Raw genomic sequence first — 6,541 nt, 5'->3', positions numbered from 1 at the left:
AATGGTGACTTTTCTTACCTGAAGAACTCCAACATTGAATATGGGGGAGGGGGGCCACAAGAGCATGGTATTTCCCAAATACTTTAGCCAATAGTTAGAAAAATCGAATTAGGTTTGAAGTGAGCTGATGCCCGAAACCTTCCAAACAACTTTTGACCACGATTGTCTGAAAAAGGTCGTAGCGCAATAAATGCGATTTTATACAAGTGGTTTCATTCCTTTTACAGAAACTCGAAGAATTGGCAAAATATTAGCATTTCGATATGTTTCGTTCAAGTTATTGCTGAAATCAAGCTCAAATAACGTCTTCGTATTTTCTTGTTGATAATCTCGCAAATAGTAACGTGGGATGTTTACGAAATGAATAAGAATAATTCCCGGTGAGCTGTACCGTGTATCTATTTGCTGTTGTTAGATATGCAATATTTGCCATAAATACGCGATAGATTTTGCTAGGATAGGTCGTAAGTGGCTTCCAAATGTTATTGAACCCTGTGTGTAGCCTCGAGGATCAGGTTACAGTCATATAGTCAATGCTACACAGTTCTCCTCAACAGTACTCCATACATTCCGAGGAAAATGTCGCTGTTTTGTTCGTCTTTGGCTTCAACTAAGCGCTTAGTAGTGACCATTGTAATCCAAACTTTCTTTTTCATAGGATTGCAGACTGTAAAGTTTGGTTTTAAACACTATTTACACAGTACTCCATCGAATGAATATAAATGAGAACTTATTACTCAAGTAATCTTTTAAGTTCCCGCAATAGAAGGGAGTACTGTTCAAAATGAAGGAATTTCTTTATTCCAAGGGACAAATTCACAATCAGTTACTTCGCAGTATTAAATTCTATCCATAACCATTCAAGTTGTATCAAAACGTACCTCACTGGCCTCGAAAATTGCCACATACTTGTGGAGTACTGTGTGGAGTACTGCGTGAAACACCGTTTTGTAGTCATGTATTAACAATTATACGTCAATAGGTCGCCATTCACTCTCGCTACATCACCTGAAGGCCATCTAAAAATGCATTTACTTAATAAACCGGGAAAACAATAGTACAACAACAAATTTTCAGTTCCAAGCACATGGTTTACATGTCTTGGTGAGGTTTGAATTAGGGAAAAAAGAACCTTTGCTATATTACCATTGTGGGAGTAACTCAAAGAACAATACGTCGACCATTAACAGGTCACTTGTCTTCTAAATATTTTGTATATTTTGCACGAATTGTACCTCTAGATACCAAATTTACGCTGCAATACGCTTTTAAGTGGTGAATTTCATGAAACAGAACGGCAATTTTACGGAGAAAGGACTTTCAATGCGCATTGTTGTACCGGTCCTAAGATACTGTTGTCACGCAATATTGTGTCACGGAAAACCACTCCTCGGAGTGAGCACATAGGTGGCTTTAGCAAATTCCATGTTCTGAGACTGGGTCCCAAAAACAACGACAATGAAGATGATCCATGGAACCGTAATTATGGAGAATAACAACTGCATATCTTCCGTAAATTTTGTGTTATACGCCAAAAACTGTTTACAGTTGTTTTCAGACAATCATGGACAAAAGTGTTGGGAAGGTAACTTCATTTTACAGATACCCCCCTCCCCCTTTTCAATGTTGGAATTCCAGAGAAAAAAAATGGTGACTTTTCTTACCTGAAGAACTCCAACATTGAATATGGGGGAGGGGGGCCACAAGAGCATGGTATTTCCCAAATACTTTAGCCAATAGTTAGAAAAATCGAATTAGGTGTGAAGTTAGCTGATGCCCGCAACCTTCCCAACAACGTTTGACCACGGTTGTCTGAAAATTAAAAGATCGAAGTGCAATAAATTCGATTTCCTGCAAGTGGTTTCATTCCTTTAACAGATGCTCGAAGAAGTGGCAAAATATTAGCATTTCGATATGTTTCGTTCAAGTTATTGCTGAAATCAGGCTCAAATAACGTCTTTATATAATGTTCTTTTTGGTAATCTCGCAAATGATAACGTGGGATGTTTACGAAATGAATAAGAATAACTCCCGGTGAGCCGTACCGTGACACATCTCTTTGCTGTTAGATATGCAATAGATATGCAATATTTGCCATAAATACGTGATAGATTTTTGCTAGGATAGGTCGTAAGTTGCTTCCAAATGTTATTGAACCCTGTGTGTAGCCTCGAGGATCAGGTTACAGTCATATAGTCAATGCTACACAGTTCTCCTCAACAGTACTCCATACATTCCGAGGAAAATGTCGCTGTTTTGTTCGTCTTTGGCTTCAACTAAGCGCTTAGTAGTGACCATTGTAATCCAAACTTTCTTTTTCATAGGATTGCAGACTATAAAGTTTGGTTTTAAACACTATTTACACAGTACTCCATCGAATGAATATAAATGAGAACTTATTACTCAAGTAATCTTTTAAGTTCCCGCAATAGAAGGGAGTACTGTTCAAAATGAAGGAATTTCTTTATTCCAAGGGACAAATTCACAATCAGTTACTTCGCAGTATTAAATTCTATCCATAACCATTCAAGTTGTATCAAAACGTACCTCACTGGCCTCGAAAATTGCCACATACTTGTGGAGTACTGTGTGGAGTACTGCGTGAAACACCGTTTTGTAGTCATGTATTAACAATTATACGTCAATAGGTCGCCATTCACTCTCGCTACATCACCTGAAGGCCATCTAAAAATGCATTTACTTAATAAACCGGGAAAACAATAGTACAACAACAAATTTTCAGTTCCAAGCACATGGTTTACATGTCTTGGTGAGGTTTGAATTAGGGAAAAAAGAACCTTTGCTATATTACCATTGTGGGAGTAACTCAAAGAACAATACGTCGACCATTAACAGGTCACTTGTCTTCTAAATATTTTGTATATTTTGCACGAATTGTACCTCTAGATACCAAATTTACGCTGCAATACGTTTTTAAGTGGTGAACTTCATGAAACAGAACGGCAATTTTACGGAGAAAGGACTTTCAATGCGCATTGTTGTACCGGTCCTAAGATACTGTTGTAACGCAATATTGTGTCACGGAAAACCACTCCTCGGAGTGAGCACATAGGTGGCTTTAGCAAATTCCATGTTCTGAGACTGGGTCCCAAAAACAACGACAATGAAGATAATCCATGGAACCGTAATTATGGAGAATAACAACTGCATATCTTCCGTAAATTTTGTGTTATACGCCAAAAACTGTTTACAGTTGTTTTCAGACAATCATGGACAAAAGTGTTGGGAAGGTAACTTCATTTTACAGATACCCCCCTCCCCCTTTTCAATGTTGGAATTTCCAGAGAAAAAAAATGGTGACTTTTCTTACCTGAAGAACTCCAACATTGAATATGGGGGAGGGGGGCCACAAGAGCATGGTATTTCCCAAATACTTTAGCCAATAGTTAGAAAAATCGAATTAGGTGTGAAGTTAGCTGATGCCCGCAACCTTCCCAACAACGTTTGACCACGGTTGTCTGAAAATTAAAAGATCGAAGTGCAATAAATTCGATTTCCTGCAAGTGGTTTCATTCCTTTAACAGATGCTCGAAGAAGTGGCAAAATATTAGCATTTCGATATGTTTCGTTCAAGTTATTGCTGAAATCAAGCTCAAATAACGTCTTCGTATTTTCTTGTTGATAATCTCGCAAATAGTAACGTGGGATGTTTACGAAATGAATAAGAATAATTCCCGGTGAGCTGTACCGTGTATCTATTTGCTGTTGTTAGACATGCAATATTTGCCATAAATACGCGATAGATTTTGCTAGGATAGGTCGTAAGTGGCTTCCAAATGTTATTGAACCCTGTGTGTAGCCTCGAGGATCAGGTTACAGTCATATAGTCAATGCTACACAGTTCTCCTCAACAGTACTCCATACATTCCGAGGAAAATGTCGCTGTTTTGTTCGTCTTTGGCTTCAACTAAGCGCTTAGTAGTGACCATTGTAATCCAAACTTTGTTTTTCATAGGATTGCAGACTGTAAAGTTTGGTTTTAAACACTATTTACACAGTACTCCATCGAATGAATATAAATGAGAACTTATTACTCAATTAATCTTTTAAGTTCCCGCAATAGAAGGGAGTACTGTTCAAAATGAAGGAATTTCTTTATTCCAAGGGACAAATTCACAATCAGTTACTTTGCAGTATTAAATTCTATCCATAACCATTCAAGTTGTATCGAAACGTACCTCACTGGCCTCGAAAATTGCCACATACTTGTGGAGTACTGTGTGGAGTACTGCGTGAAACACCGTTTTGTAGTCATGTATTAACAATTATACGTCAATAGGTCGCCATTCACTCTCGCTACATCACCTGAAGGCCATCTAAAAATGCATTTACTTAATAAACCGGGAAAACAATAGTACAACAACAAATTTTCAGTTCCAAGCACATGGTTTACATGTCTTGGTGAGGTTTGAATTAGGGAAAAAAGAACCTTTGCTATATTACCATTGTGGGAGTAACTCAAAGAACAATACGTCGACCATTAACAGGTCACTTGTCTTCTAAATATTTTGTATATTTTGCACGAATTGTACCTCTAGATACCAAATTTACGCTGCAATACGTTTTTAAGTGGTGAACTTCATGAAACAGAACGGCAATTTTACGGAGAAAGGACTTTCAATGCGCATTGTTGTACCGGTCCTAAGATACTGTTGTAACGCAATATTGTGTCACGGAAAACCACTCCTCGGAGTGAGCACATAGGTGGCTTTAGCAAATTCCATGTTCTGAGACTGGGTCCCAAAAACAACGACAATAAATATAATCCATGGAACCGTAATTATGGAGAATAACAACTGCATATCTTCCGTAAATTTTGTGTTATACGCCAAAAACTGTTTACAGTTGTTTTCAGACAATCATGGACAAAAGTGTTGGGAAGGTAACTTCATTTTACAGATACCCCCCTCCCCCTTTTCAATGTTGGATTTTCCAGAGAAAAAAAATGGTGACTTTTCTTACCTGAAGAACTCCAACATTGAATATGGGGGAGAGGGGCCACAAGAGCATGGTATTTCCCAAATACTTCAGCCAATAGTTAGAAAAATCGAATTAGGTGTGAAGTGAGCTGATGCCCGCAACCTTCCCAACAACTTTTGACCACGATTGTCTGAAAAAGGTCGAAGCGCAATAAATGCGAGTTTATACACGTGGTTTCATTCCTTAAACAGAAACTCGAAGAAGTGGCAAAATATTAGCATTTCGATATGTTTCGTTCAAGTTATTGCTGAAATCAAGCTCAAATAACGTCTTCATATTTTCTTGTTGATAATCTCGCAAATAGTAACGTGGGATGTTTACGAAATGAATAAGAATAATTCCCGGTAAGCTGTACCGTGTATCTATTTGCTGTTGTTAGACATGCAATATTTGCCATAAATACGCGATAGATTTTGCTAGGATAGGTCGTAAGTGGCTTCCAAATGTTATTGAACCCTGTGTGTAGCCTCGAGGATCAGGTTACAGTCATATAGTCAATGCTACACAGTTCTCCTCAACAGTACTCCATACATTCCGAGGAAAATGTCGCTGTTTTGTTCGTCTTTGGCTTCAACTAAGCGCTTAGTAGTGACCATTGTAATCCAAACTTTGTTTTTCATAGGATTGCAGACTGTAAAGTTTGGTTTTAAACACTATTTACACAGTACTCCATCGAACGAATATAAATGAGAACTTATTACTCAATTAATCTTTTAAGTTCCCGCAATAGAAGGGAGTACTGTTCAAAATGAAGGAATTTCTTTATTCCAAGGGACAAATTCACAATCAGTTACTTTGCAGTATTAAATTCTATCCATAACCATTCAAGTTGTATCGAAACGTACCTCACTGGCCTCGAAAATTGCCACATACTTGTGGAGTACTGTGTGGAGTACTGCGTGAAACACCGTTTTGTAGTCATGTATTAACAATTATACGTCAATAGGTCGCCATTCACTCTCGCTACATCACCTGAAGGCCATCTAAAAATGCATTTACTTAATAAACCGGGAAAACAATAGTACAGCAACAAATTTTCAGTTCCAAGCACATGGTTTACATGTCTTGGTGAGGTTTGAATTAGGGAAAAAAGAACCTTTGCTATATTACCATTGTGGGAGTAACTCAAAGAACAATACGTAGACCATTAACAGATCACTTGTCTTCTAAATATTTTGTATATTTTGCACGAATTGTACCTCTAGATACCAAATTTACGCTGCAATACGCTTTTAAGTGGTGAATTTCATGAAACAGAACGGCAATTTTACGGAGAAAGGACTTTCAATGCGCATTGTTGTACCGGTCCTAAGATACTGTTGTCACGCAATATTGTGTCACGGAAAACCACTCCTCGGAGTGAGCACATAGGTGGCTTTAGCAAATTCCATGTTCTGAGAATGGTGCCCAAAAACAACGACAATAAAGATAATCCATGGAACCATAATTATGGAGAATAAAAACTGCATATCTTCCGTAAATTTTGTGTTATACGCCAAAAACTGTTTACAGTTGTTTTCAGACAATCATGGACAAAAGT

The sequence above is a fragment of the Montipora capricornis genome, chromosome 7, assembly GCF_036669925.1.
Source record: "Montipora capricornis isolate CH-2021 chromosome 7, ASM3666992v2, whole genome shotgun sequence".
NCBI lineage: Eukaryota > Metazoa > Cnidaria > Anthozoa > Scleractinia > Acroporidae > Montipora > Montipora capricornis.
Note: the sequence above shows the minus strand (reverse complement) of the source record.